The sequence below is a fragment of the Oncorhynchus masou genome, chromosome 10 (assembly GCF_036934945.1).
Source record: "Oncorhynchus masou masou isolate Uvic2021 chromosome 10, UVic_Omas_1.1, whole genome shotgun sequence".
NCBI lineage: Eukaryota > Metazoa > Chordata > Actinopteri > Salmoniformes > Salmonidae > Oncorhynchus > Oncorhynchus masou.
In genome coordinates, this window is record NC_088221.1 from 3,150,350 (window position 1) to 3,164,820 (window position 14,471).

Sequence of the window (14,471 nt, forward strand, 5' to 3'; positions counted from 1 at the left end):
GGTTCCACTACAAATCCCAGGAATTGTACTCGGGATGAATGGAATTCACATTTTTCCGGCTTAACGTACAGATGGCTGTCCAGGAGGCGTTTGAGTACTTGTCTGACATGCTTAGTGTGTTCTTGAAGGGAGCTCGAAAAGATGAGGATGTCATCCAAGTAAACGAACACAAATATGTTAAGCATATCCCTAAGCACATCGTTTATGAGCGCTTGGAACACCGCTGGGGCGTTGGTCAGGCCGAAGGGCATCACCAAGTATTCATAGTGACCAGTAGGCGTGTTGAAAGCAGTCTTCCACTCGTCACAAGGCCTGATCCGCACAAGATGGTATGCGTTCCGCAGGTCAAGCTTAGTGAAAACAACTGCTTCCTGGAGCAGCTAGAAGGCTGTGGCCATAAGGGGTAGCGGGTAACGGTTACGGACGGTTATGGCATTGAGTCCCCGGTAGTCGATGCAAGGACGTAATCCACCGTCTTTCTTGGCCACAAAGAAAAACCCTGCTCCCGCCGGGGAGGTGGATGGACGCATGAGGCCTGCTTCCAGAGCGTCCTTGATGTAGGTATCCATAGCAGCTCGTTCGGTTGGAGATAGGGAAAAGATCCGACCCCTGGGGGGGCAAGTGCCCGGAAACAGGTCGATGGGGCAATCGTAAGGTCTATGGGGTGGTAGCATGGTGGCCCTCTGTTTGCTAAACACCAGTTTGAGGTCATGGTAACACTCGGGAACTCGGGTCAGGTTGATGGATTCTAAAGACTCGGGAGTAGAACTCTGGGAATTCTGGAAAATACAAGTAGCTTGGCACGTAGGACCCCACTGCTTGATAGTGCCCACAGACCAGTCGATGTGAGGGTTATGGCTGTGAAGCCAGGGGTATCCAAGGACGAGAGGGAACTCGGAACAGGAGATCAAATGAAAGTTCATCAATTCCTGGTGTTGTGAAACTGAAAGTCGCAAGGAGGTGGTGACATGAGTGACAAGTCCAGATCCCAAAGGGCTTCCATCCAATGTAGTGACCCTCATGGGTTCACTTAGAGGTTCAGAGGGAACGCCATTCTCCTTCGCCCAGACACCATCCATGAAGTTACCTGCGGCTCCAGAGTCTACCAAGGCTTGAAGGTGAAGCTTGTGGTTGTCCCAGGAGAGGGTGACTGGAATGAGCAGACGGGAGTTGGACGGATGGGAGGAGGTTATGTTTCCCGTTACAGTTCCCCCTGGTCTGTACGGGACAGAGCGTTTCCCTGGAGCCCGGGACACGTGGAACGGAAATGGCCCGGTTTGCCGCAATATAGACAGCGTCGCTCCCTCATCCGGCGGTCTCTCTCAGCCTGGGAGATGCGTCCAATCTGCATGGGTTCCGATGGAGCCAGCGAGGATAAAGATGGGGACTCGGAGCTGGGACTGATAGGAGCTAGAGGTCTACGGTTGAGTTCTCTCTCTCTCAGACGCTGGTCAATGCGTGAGGCCAACTTGATCAGGGACTCGAGATTGTCCGGTGGTTCCCGAGTGGCCAGTTCATCTTGGATAGTGTCGGAAAGGCCTTTCAGAAAGCACACCGTGAGCGCCTCGTTTTTCCAGCCACTTGCTGCTGCCACCGTGCGGAACTGGATGGCATAGTCCGTCACGCTGCGCCAACCTTGGTGGAGAGTCAGGAGCTGTTTGGCTGAGTCAGAACCACTGCTTGGGCCTTGAAACACTTGTTTGAATTCCTCAGCAAAGGCAGAGTAGCTGGCACAGCAGGAACTATGGGCATCCCACACAGCAGTAGCCCAGGCCAGGGCTTTTTCCGACAGCAGGGTGATGATATAAGCGATCTTAGACCGGTCGGTGGGAAACGACGAGGGTTGTAGCTCAAAGGAGAGAGAACATTGGGTGAGAAACCCTTTACAAGCACTTGGATCACCTGAGAACCGTTGGGGAGGTGGAAGACGAGGTTCAGCCAGGGGGTTAACTGCCATGGGTACGTGAATCTGAGGTACTGGGACGGGAACTGTTGCCGGGGTAAGACGATCAGATATTTGCTTAATGGAAGTCAGCATCTCCGACAGAAGATGAGAATGTCTAGCCATTAAGGCCTCTTGCTGAACCAGGGCGGCTTCGTGGCGTTGGACAGTCTCCTGGTGGTGGGACAGCATGGCAAAAAGGTCCTGGGAACTGGCTGCCTCTGGGTTCATTTTTGGCTCTGTGTTTCTGTCAGGACCCGGTTACGAACCTGGGTCTCCGGAGTGAGAAACAGTCACTTAATCAACTGAGCCACGAATAGTCAGCAGAACCCAGAAGATGAGGCAGACACAGCAGTACTTAAGACGGTGTTTTTAATAAAGTAAAAAAGAGAAGTCCTTCAATACAAAAATGGTAAATCCAAAAGGTGGTAGGAATAGCACAAAAAAGCCTCAAGAGATACTCAAAAACAAAAACAGAATTCCACAAGAGCATCCACCGGAATCGACAAGAATACACAGAACACTAGGGCTGGGTGCTAACATACAAACACAGAGCACAGAACTGAGGGAAACTAAGGGTTTAAATACAATCAGGGAAAACGAGGCACAGGTGCAAATAATAATGGGGAACAAGGGAAAAAACATAAGGTCAAAAAGCACAATGGGGGCATCTAGTGACCAAAACCCGGAACAACCCTGGCCAAATCCTGACAAGAAGCTCTTCAAAGGTAAATGATTTTATTTATTTGGTTATCTGGTTTTTGTGAAAATGTTGCGTGCTAAATGCTACTCAAAATGCTATGCTAGCTTTGCATACTCTTACACAAATTAGTCAATTTCTATGGTTCAAAAGCATATTTTGAAAATCTGAGATGACAGTGTTGTTAAGAAAAGGCTAAGCTTGAGAGCAGACGCATTATTTTCATTTTATTTGCGATTTTCAGAAATCGTTAACGTTGCGTTATGCTAATGAGCCTGAGGCTTTAGTCACAAACCCGGATCCGGGATGGGGAGTTTCAAGAAGTTAAGGAGATCCTATCCAGTATTCCCTTAAGGAGTTCCTCTCCAGTATTCCCTTAAGGAGTTCTTCTACAATATTCCCTTAAGGAGTTCCTCTCCAGTATTCCCTTAAGGTGTTATTCTCCAGTATTCCCTTAAGGAGTTATTCTCCAGTATTCCCTTAGGGAGTTATTCTCCAGTATTCCCTTAAGGAGATCTTCTCCAGTATTCCCTTAAGGAGTTCCTCTCCAGTATTCCCTTAAGGAGTTATTCTCCAGTATTCCCTTAAGGAGCTTTTCTCCAGTATTCCCTTAAGGAGTTAACCTTTTTGGGATAGGGGGCAGCATTTTCACTTTTGGATGAATAGCGTGCCCAGAGTGAACTGCCTCCTACTCCTACCCAGATGCTATATTATTATCAGTATTGGATAGAAAACACTCTGGAGTTTCTAGAACTGTTTGAATGATGTCTGTGAGTATAACTGAACTCATTTGGCAGGCGAAAACCTGAGAAAAATCCAACCAGGACATCTGAGGTTTGTAGTTTTTCAAAGCTTGGCCTACCGAATACACATTGAGATATGGATAAAGTTGCACTTCCTAGGGCTTCCACTAGATGTCAACCGTCTTCAGAAACTTGAATGAGGATTCTACTATGAAGGAGGGGCACATGAGACCTCTTTTAGTTCGTGGTCTGGCAGAGTGCCTTTGTCTCCTGACAGAGTTACCTCTCGTTGCAGTGCTTTCCTTCAGACACAGGAATTCTCCGGTTGGAACATTATTGATGTTTTATGTTAAAAACATCTTAAAGATTGATTCCATACATCGTTTGACATGTTTCTAAAGGACTGTAACGGAACTTTTCAAGTTTTTGTCTGGACGAAGTGCCTGCGCCTCATGAAGATGGATTACTGGGCTGAACCCGCTAACAACAAGTGGCTATTTGGACATAAATGATGGAACCTTATGGAACATATCAGTCATTTATTGTCGAACTGCGATTCCCGGGAGTGCCTTCTGATGAAGATCATTAAAGGTAAGTTAATATTTATGGTGTTATTTCTAACTTTGTTGACTCCAAAATGGAAGATATTCCTCTGGCTGTTTTGGTTTCTGAGCGCCGTTCTCAGATTATGTTTTTTCTGTAAAGTTTTTTTGAAATCTGACACAGTGGTTGCATTAAGGAGAAGTCTATCTTTAATTCTATCTTTATCAGTTGTATCTTTTATCTATGTTTACTATGAGTATTTCTGCAAAATCACCGGATGTTTTGGAATCAAAACATTACTGCACATAAACGCGCCAATGTAAACTGAGATTTTTGGATATAAATATGCACATTATCGAACAAAACATACATGTATTGTGCACCATGATGTCCTATGAGTGTCATCTGATGAAGCTCATCATCAAAGGTTAGTGATTAATTCTATCTATATTTCTGCTTTTTGTGACTCCTATCTGTGGCTGGAAAATTGGCTGTGTTTTTTTACTTGGCTCTGACCTAACATAATCATATGTTATGCTTTCGCTGTAAAGCATTTTTGAAATCGGACATGATGGGTAGATTAACAAAATGCTTATCTTTCATTTGCTGTATTGGACTTAGAAAGTTACATATTTCAAAAAAAAATGTTTGAATTTCGCTCGCTGCCTTTTCAGTGGAATGTTGTCAAGCGGAACCCTGCCCTAGAAAGGTTAAGACATTAACAATTTACAGACGGTAGGCAATTAAGGCCACAGTTATGAAATATTAGGACACTAAAGAGGCCTTTCTACTGACTCATTGCGGGCAATCTCAATGCTGTGCGTTACAGGGAAGACCTCCTCCTCCCTCAAATCAAAATCAAATTTTATTTGTCACATACACATGGTTAGCAGATGTTAATGCGAGTGTAGCGAAATGCTTGTGCTTCTAGTTCCGACAATGCAGTAATAACCAACAAGTAATCTAACTAACAATTCCTAAACTACTGTCTTATACACAGTATAAGGGGATAAAGAATATGTACATAAGGATATATGAATGCGTGATGGTACAGAGCAGCATAGGCAAGATAGAGTAGATGGTATCGAGTACAGTATATACATATGAGATGAGTATGTAAACAAAGTGGCATAGTTAAAGTGGCTAGTGATACATGTATTACATAAGGATGCAGTCGATGATATAGAGTACAGTATATACGTATGCATATGAGATGAATAATGTAGGGTAAGTAACATTATATAAGGTAGCATTGTTTAAAGTGGCTAGTGATATATTTACATCATTTCCCATCAATTCCCATTATTAAAGTGGCTGGAATTGAGTCAGTGTCAGTGTGTTGGCAGCAGCCACTCAATGTTAGTGGTGGCTGTTTAACAGTCTGATGGCCTTGATATAGAAGCTGTTTTCAGTCTCTCGGTTCCAGCTTTGATGCACCTGTACTGACCTCGCCTTCTGGATGATAGCGGGGTGAACAGGCAGTGGCTCGGGTGGTTGATGTCCTTGATGATCTTTATGGCCTTCCTGTAACATCGGGTGGTGTAGGTGTCCTGGAGGGCAGGTAGTTTGCCCCCGATGATGCGTTGTGCAGACCTCACTACCCTCTGGAGAGCCTTACGGTTGAGGGCGGAGCAGTTGCCGTACCAGGCGGTGATACAGCCCGCCAGGATGCACTCGATTGTGCATCTGTAGAAGTTTGTGAGTGCTTTTGGTGACAAGCTGAATTTCTTCAGCCTCCTGAGGTTGAAGAGGCGCTGCTGTGCCTTCTTCACGATGCTGTCTGTGTGAGTGGACCAATTCAGTTTGTCTGTGATGTGTACGCCGAGGAACTTAAAACCTGCTACTCTCTCCACTACTGTTCCATCGATGTGGATAGGGGGGTGTTCCCTCTGCTGTTTCCTGAAGTCCTCAATCATCTCCTTAGTTTTGTTGACGTTGAGTGTGAGGTTATTTTCCTGACACCACACTCCGAGGGCCCTCACCTCCTCCCTGTAGGCTGTCTCGTCGTTGTTGGTAATCAAGCCTACCACTGTTGTGTCGTCCGCAAACTTGATGATTGAGTTGGAGGCGTGCGTGGCCACGCAGTCGTGGGTGAACAGGGAGTACAGGAGAGGGCTCAGAACGCACCCTTGTGGGGCCCCAGTGTTGAGGATCAGCGGGGAGGAGATGTTGTTACCTACCCTCACCACCTGGGGGCGGTCCGTCAGGAAGTCCTGTACCCAGTTGCACAGGGCGGGGTCGAGACCCAGGGTGACGAGCTTGGAGGGTACTATGGTGTTGAATGCCGAGCTGTAGTCGATGAACAGCATTCTCACATAGGTATTCCTCTTGTCCAGATGGGTTAGGGCAGTGTGCAGTGTGGTTGAGATTGCATCGTCTGTGGACCTATTTGGGCGGTAAGCAAATTGGAGTGGGTCTAGGGTGTCAGGTAGGGTGGAGGTGATATGGTCCTTGACTAGTCTCTCAAAGCACTTCATGATGACGGAAGTGAGTGCTACGGGGCGGTAGTCGTTTAGCTCAGTTACCTTAGCTTTCTTGGGAACAGGAACAATGGTGGCCCTCTTGAAGCATGTGGGAACAGCAGACTGGTATAGGGATTGATTGAATATGTCCGTAATCACACCAGCCAGCTGGTCTGCACATGCTCTGAGGGCGCGGCTGGGGATGCCGTCTGGGCCTGCAGCCTTGCGAGGGTTAACACGTTTAAATGTTTTACTCACCTCGGCTGCAGTGAAGGAGAGACCGCATGTTTCCGTTGCAGGCCGTGTCAGTGGCACTGTATTGTCCTCAAAGCGAGCAAAAAAGTTATTTAGTCTGCCTGGGAGCAAGACATCCTGGTCCGTGACTGGGCTGGATTTCTTCCTGTAGTCCGTGATTGACTGTAGACCCTGCCACATGCCTCTTGTGTCTGAGCAGTTGAATTGAGATTCTACTTTGTCTCTGTACTGATGCTTAGCTTGTTTGATTGCCTTACGGAGGGAATAGCTGCACCGTTATATTTAGTCATGTTATTTAGTCATGTTACCAGACACCTTGCCCTGATTGAAAGCAGTGGTTCGCGCTTTCAGTTTCACGCGAATGCTGCTATCAATCCACGGTTTCTGGTTAGTGAATGTTTTTATCGTTGCTATGGGAACGACATCTTCAACGCACTTTCTAATGAACTCACACACCGAATCAGCGTATTCGTCAATGTTGTTATCTGACGCAATACGAAACATGTCCCAGTCCACGTGATGGAAGCAGTCTTGGAGTATGGAGTCAGCTTGGTCGGACCAGCGTTGGACAGACCTCAGCGTGGGAGCTTCTTTTTTTAGTTTTTGTCTGTAGGCAGGTATCAGCAAAATGGAGTCGTGGTCAGCTTTTCCGAAAGGGGGGTGGGGCAGGGCCTTATATGCGTCGCGGAAGTTAGAGTAACAGTGATCCAAGGTTTTTCCGCCCCTGGTTGCGCAATCGATATGCTGATAAAATTTAGGGAGTCTTGTTTTCAGATTAGCCTTGTTAAAATCCCCAGCAACAATGAATGCAGCCTCCGGATAAATGGTTTCCAGTTTGCAAAGAGTTAAATAAAGTTCGTTCAGAGCCATTGATGTGTCTGCTTGGGGGGGGATTATATACGGCTGTGATTATAATCGAAGAGAATTCTCTTGGTAGATAATGCGGTCTACATTTGATTGTGAGGAATTCTAAATCAAGTGAACAGAAGGATTTGAGTTCCTGTATGTTTCTTTCATCGCACCATGCCCTGTTAGCCATAAGGCATACACCCCCACCCCTCTTCTTACCAGAAAGGTGTTTGTTTCTGTCGGCGCGATGCGTGGAGAAAGAAAGAAGAATCAAGAAGAATGCTAGGAAGTGGGGCACAATGTGCCCGTCTCCGTAGTCTGACCAGAAGACCGCCTCGTTTCCCTCTTTTTCGGCAGAACACAGGATCCGCGTCGCGAAAAACATATTCTTGGTCGTACTGATGGTGAGTTAACGCTGATCTTATATACAGTAGTTCTTCTCGACTGTATGTAATGAAACCTAAGATGACCTGGGGTACTAATGTAAGAAATAACACGTGAAAAAACATCAACTGCATAGTTTCCTAGGAATGCGAAGCGAGGCGGCCATCTCTGTCGGCGCCGTGGTACCCTTCCTGCAGGCTCATCCTGACATGACCATCCAGCATGACAATGCCACCAGCCATACTGCTCGTTCTGTGCGTGATTTCCTGCAAGACAGGAATGTCAGTGTTCTGCCAGGGCCAGCTGTCACGTCCATCATACGAAGGTGACCAAGGAGACCAAGGTGCAGCGTGGTATGCGTATATTCTAATTTATTAAAAGAATGAACACTGAACAAACTAACAAAACAACAAAACACACCGTGAATTGTGCAGACAGGCAACTAAACATAGAACAAGAACCCACAAACACAAAATGGAAAATGGCCACCTAAATATAATCCCCAATCAGAGACAACAATAAACAGCTGCCTCTGATTGGGATCCATATCAGGCCACCATAGAATATAAATACCTAGACCTACAAAACCCCTAGACATCCAAAAACCCTAGACAATACAAAAACTAGCATACCCACCCTCGTCACACCGTGACCTAACCAATATATAAAGAAATCTGAGATATTAAAGGTCAGAGTGTGACACCAGCGAAGAGCCTGGATCTAAATCCCATTGAGCACATCTGGGACCTGTTGAATCAGAGGGTGACGGCTAGGGCCATTCCCCGCAGAAATATCCGGGAACTTGCAGGTGTCTTGGTGGAAGAGTGGGGTAGCATCACAGCAAGAACGGGCAAATCTGGTGCAGTCCACGAGGAGGAGATGCACTGCGGTACTTAATGCAGCTGGTGGCCACACCAGATACTGACTGCTACTTTTGATTTTGACCGCACATTTGCTCAGGGACACATTATTCCATTTCTGTTAGTCACATGTCTGTGGAATTTGTTCAATTTATGTCTCAGTTGTTGAATCTTGTTATGTTTATACAAATATTTACACGTTAAATTTGCTGAAAATAAAAGCGGTTGACAGTGAGAGGACACTACTGTTTTGCTGAGTTTATTTATTGAATTGTGTCGATTGTTTATGTTCATTCTAAATACAACCACTGTATAGTAACAACAAACTACAGTATGATATGCGGCTGTGCATGTTTGTTGTGTTTTTATTTTATTTTTAAGATGATTTTATTGGGATTTTTTGCAATTACCAAGAGAGTAGGAAACGAGTGACAGGGATCCCGGGCCCTTGGGTAGAGCTAATCGCTTATGCCTTGATGTCTGGCTCATTAACGCTAAGTCACGACTTCAGCATTGTGTTAATTTAATATCAAAACCTGTTATGACCTCTGTCACTATCTATGTCACTTTGTACACTGAGTATACAAAACATTAAGAACACCTGGTATTTCCATGACATAGACTGACTAAGGTGAATCCAGGTGAAGTTATGGTCCCTTATTGATGTGACCTGTTACATCAACTCCAATCAGTGTAGATGAAGAGGAGGAGACAGGTTAAAGAAGGATGTTTAAGCCTTGAGACATGGAGCGTGTATGTGTGCTATCAGAAGGTGAATGGGCAAGACAAAAGATGTAAGTGCCTTTGAACATGGTACTGTATATTTGCCAGTTACACCGGTTTGTGTCAAGAACTGCCACGCTGCTGGGTTTTTCATGCGCCACAGTTTCCTCTGTGTATCAATAATGGTCCAACACCCAAAGGACTTCCAGCCAACTTGACCCAACTGTGGGAAGCATTGGAGTCAACATGGGCCAGCATCACAGTGGAACACTTTTGACAGCTTGTAGAGTGCACGCCCCAATGAATAGAAGCTGTTCTGATAGCAAAAGGAGGTGCAACTCAATATTAGGAAGGTGTTCCTAATGTTTTGTATACTCCTGGCATGCCTTAAGCCTGAGTGAACAGGTCCAGCTACCAGGGATTGAATCTCTTCCTGATAGCCCATCCCCTGGACCCGAGGAGAGTCCTTCTCATCTAAGCATTGTTGGAGTGGTATGCACACAGTGCAGTGTTATACACGACAACTCACAGTAGCTGTCCTTCATACAATGCATTATGTGGCTAGTGGCTACAGTATGTATGTTTTATGTATTCATTTAATCACTAAGAATTTGGTTTTACCTATTTGCCACTGTTTGCAATCATCAGGGCCAGCTTGACAATGGCTATGTCCTAATGTCAGGGATCAATGCTCTTTCTCACCTCAGCTGAAATAGTATGATTTGTCATGCCACACAGACCTGTAACTTCATTTGTACACAGTAATATACTGCCAGTGATAGGGATTTATAAATCAGAACAATTTCCTTGCTTAATAAAGGTTTGCACAGTGGTTATTTTGACTTAGTTCTTAAAACAAAATCTGACATCAATACTACAATGTTGTTTTGATTGTTTTTGGTAATTGAAAGTGATTTCACCTCTATGGTGCACCATTTTCAGCCTTTTACTCTGCGTGAATTTAATGTTGTCTCTGTCTGGGGACCCTCACATTAGGGTGCACTGATGCCGGGCAGTCTGTGGGGTGACTGCATGTTTTAATGCTCTAGGCAAGGGTTTCCCAAACTCAGGGATGGGGCCCTTCCCGAGTGCACTTTTTTTTTCCCTAGCACTACACAGCTGATTCAAATAACCAACTCATCATCAAGCTTTCATTATTTGTATCAGCTATGTAGCGCTAGGGGGAAAAAAACAAACGTGCACTCGGGAAGGGCCCCAGGCCTGAGTTTGGGAAACCCTGGTCTAGGCCAGGGGTTCTTATTAAACTTTTTCAGCTCCAGACCCTAATGAGAAATAGACTGTTCTTCCGTGACCCAAATTGTCCTCCAACATTCAAACATAAGAAGAATTAGTCTGTGACCAGGTGTATGCTCATAACTCGCGACCCACCTCTCACATGCACAGGGCTGCTCTAAGCTATGGCTGTAAAAGTAATCTGTCATGTACTGTCCATGCAGTCTCTATTGGGGTTCCTCACTGGACAGCTCTTATCTGGCATATCTTAAAAGTGATCTGTCTCTGCTCATTTCACTTGAGACGAGAAATCAGCCATGCTCCTTTGTTCTCTACGGTTTCACTGTAGCAGCTGTGGGTTCACTATAACTTGTGCTTCACCCATCCCACTGACTCCAAGGAGGCTGAGGAGGCCGAGGTTAACAGGAGGTCATCAGGTCATGGGGCTCTTGCCACATCCACCTCCAGCTCTGATTGGTTCCTACCTGCCCCGGCGACCAATTAGCAGGGCCTGCCTGACTCATGAAGCTTGCACACAGTAATAATTGTTTGTAACAGTAATAAAGCAATACAGTGAGGCCCAGTGTGTTTACAAATAGAAATTGAATCAGATTTGAAGGTACTAATCGGAATGTACTTCCTTGAATGGATATCAACAATTACCCCATTAATGTACTTGGTATGTAAGCATATTTTTTCATGTTAAAACACACATGCAATCTGCCATCTGGGAAACTGTTCCTAATCTTGATATATACCCATTGGCTCTTAAAGGGGCAGTATACAGTTCAAACTACAACAATGCCTTGTTAGTGTTTAGGTCAAATTTGCTTTTCAATTTCCTGTCTTTTTTGGCTTCAGACAAAAGCTAATATTTCACTTACAACATAGCTTTTGTATTCATTTCAGGGTTTTATATCCAGAAGATCTGATACTAGCACATATTCTGCCACCTAACATTATTACTGTGCAATATAACTATTTTATTTGACATAAAGCAACATAGCTGTAAAGGGCAGCCTAAAGTATTTGTTTTTCAAACTGGTAAAGTTTAGCTACATACATTAGACCAACTGTAAAAATATCTTACAAATACATGACAGAAATGAGTGCCTCAGGGCAATAGTAATTTATTTCAGTTACCTTTTCATTCTTGGGTAGAGGAACAATGGTGGCCATCTTGAAGCATGTGGGGACAGCAGACTGGGATAGGTAGAGATTGAATATATCCGTAAACACACCAGCCAGCTTGTCTGCGCATGCTCTGAGGACCCGGCTAGGGATGCCATCTGGGCCAGCGGCCTTGCGAGGGTTAACACGTTTAAATGTCTTACTCACATCTGCCACGGAGAAGGAGAGCCCACAGTCTTTGGTAGCGGGCCTCGTCGGTGGCACTGTTTTGTCCTCAAAGCGGGCAAAGAACGTTGGTGTCCGCGATGTGGCTAGTTTTCCTTTTATAGACCGTGATTGTCTATAGACCCTGCCACATACTGTACGTTTCGTGTCTGAACCGTTGAATTGCAACTCCACTTTGTCTCTATACTCTTGCCACACCAAACTGGAAGTCTTCTGACTAGCTTGGAAAGTCAATACCCTGCAGTATCGAAGAACCCTTACTGCTGCTCGATCATCCTATTTTTCCAACTTATCTGACGAAAATAAGAACAATCTGAAATGTATTTTTGTTACTGTCACAAAGCTAACTAAAAAGCAGCATTCCCCAAGAGAGGAAGGCTTTCACTTCAGCAGTAAAAAATTAATGAACTTCTTTGAGGAAAAGATCATGATTATTAGAAAGCAAATTACGGACTCCTCTTTAAATCTGCATATTCCTTCAAAGCTCAGTTGTCCTGAGTCTGCACAACTCTGCCAGGACCTAGGATCAAGATAGACACTCAAGTGTTTTAGTACAATATCTATTGATACAATGATGAAAATAATCATGGCCTCTAAACCTTCAAGCTGCATACTGGACCGTATTCCAACTAAACTACTGAAAGAGCTGCTTCCTGTGCTTGGCTCTTCTATGTTGAACATAATAAACGGCTCTCTATCCACCGGATGTGTAAACTCACTAAAAGTGGCAGTAATAAAGCCTCTCTTGAAAAAGCCAAACCTTGACCCAGAAAATATAAAAAATATCGGCCTATATCGAATCTTCCATTCCTCTCAATTTTTTTTAAAAGGGCTGTTGCCCAGCAACCTTCCTGAAGACAAACAATGTATACGAAATGCTTCAGTCTGGTTTTCGACCCCATCATAGCACTGAGATTGCACTTGTGAAGATGGTAAATGACATCAGACCGAGGCTTTGCATCTGTCCTCGTGCTTCTAGACCTTAGTGCTGCTTTTGATACCATCAATCACCACATTCTTTTGGAGTGATTGGAAACCCAAATTGGTCTACACATACAAGTTCTGGCCTGGTTTAGATCTTATCTGTCGGAAAGAAATCAGTTTGTCTCTGTGAATGGTTTTTCCTCTGACAAATCAACTGTACATTTCAGTGTTCCTCAAGGTCCCATTTTAGGACCACTATTGTTTTCACTATTTATTTTACCTCTTGGGAATGTCATTCGAAAACATAATGTTAACTTTCACTGCTATGTGGACGACACACAGCTGTACATTTCAATGAAACATGGTGAATCCCCAAAATTGCCCTCCCTAGAAGCCAGTGTTTCAGACATAAGGAAGTGGATGGCTGCAAACTTTCTACATTTAAACTCGGACAAAACAGAGATGCTTGTTCTAGGTCCCGAGAAACAAAGATATCTTCTGTTGAATCTGACAATTAATCTTAATGGTTGTACAGTCGTCTCAAATAAATCTGTGAAGGACCTCGGCGTTACTCTGTTTTATTCACTGCTTTAGCACACTCCACCCCGGCATACCTACAAACTAAGCTAGATGCCCTCAATCTCACACAAAAGATCAAGGAACCTACCAGTTACAACCCTAAATCTGTAACCCTCATAGATATCATCCTGACCAAACTGCCCTCTAAATACACCTCTGCCGTCTTCAACCAGGATCTCAGCGATCACTGCCTCATTGCCTGCAGCCGTAATGGGTCCGCGGTCGAACGACCACCCCTCATCGTTGTCAAACGCTCCCTTAAACACTTCAGTGAGCAGGCCTTTCTAATCGACCTGTCCCGGGTATCCTGGAAGGATATTGGCCTCAACTGTCAGTAGAGGATGCCTGGTTTCTCTTTAAAAGTGTTTTCCTCACCATCTTAAATAAGCATGCCCCACTCAAAAAATGTTGAACTAATAACAGATATGGCCCTTGGTTCACCCCAGACTTGACTGCCCTTGACCAGCACAAAAACATCCTGTGGCACACTGCATTAGCATCGAATAGCCCCCGCGATATGCAACTTTTCAGATAAGTCAGAAACAAATATACAAAGTCAGTTAGGAATGCTAAGGCTAGCTTTTTCAAACAGAAATTTGCATTCTGTAGCACTAATTCCAACTATTTTGGGACACTGTAAAGTCCACTGTAAAGCACCTCCTCCCAGCTGCCCACTGCACTGAGGCTAGGAAACACTGTCACCAACGATAAATCTACGATAATCAAGATTTTTCAATAAGCATTTTTCTACAGCTGGCCATGCTTTCCACCTGGCTATCCCAACCCGGCCAACAGCTCTGCAACCCCCGCAGAAATCTAGAATCGGCTTCCTATTTCACAACAAAGCATCCTTCACTCATGCTGCCAAACATACCCTCGTATAACAGAATATCCTACCAATCCTTGACTTCGGCGATG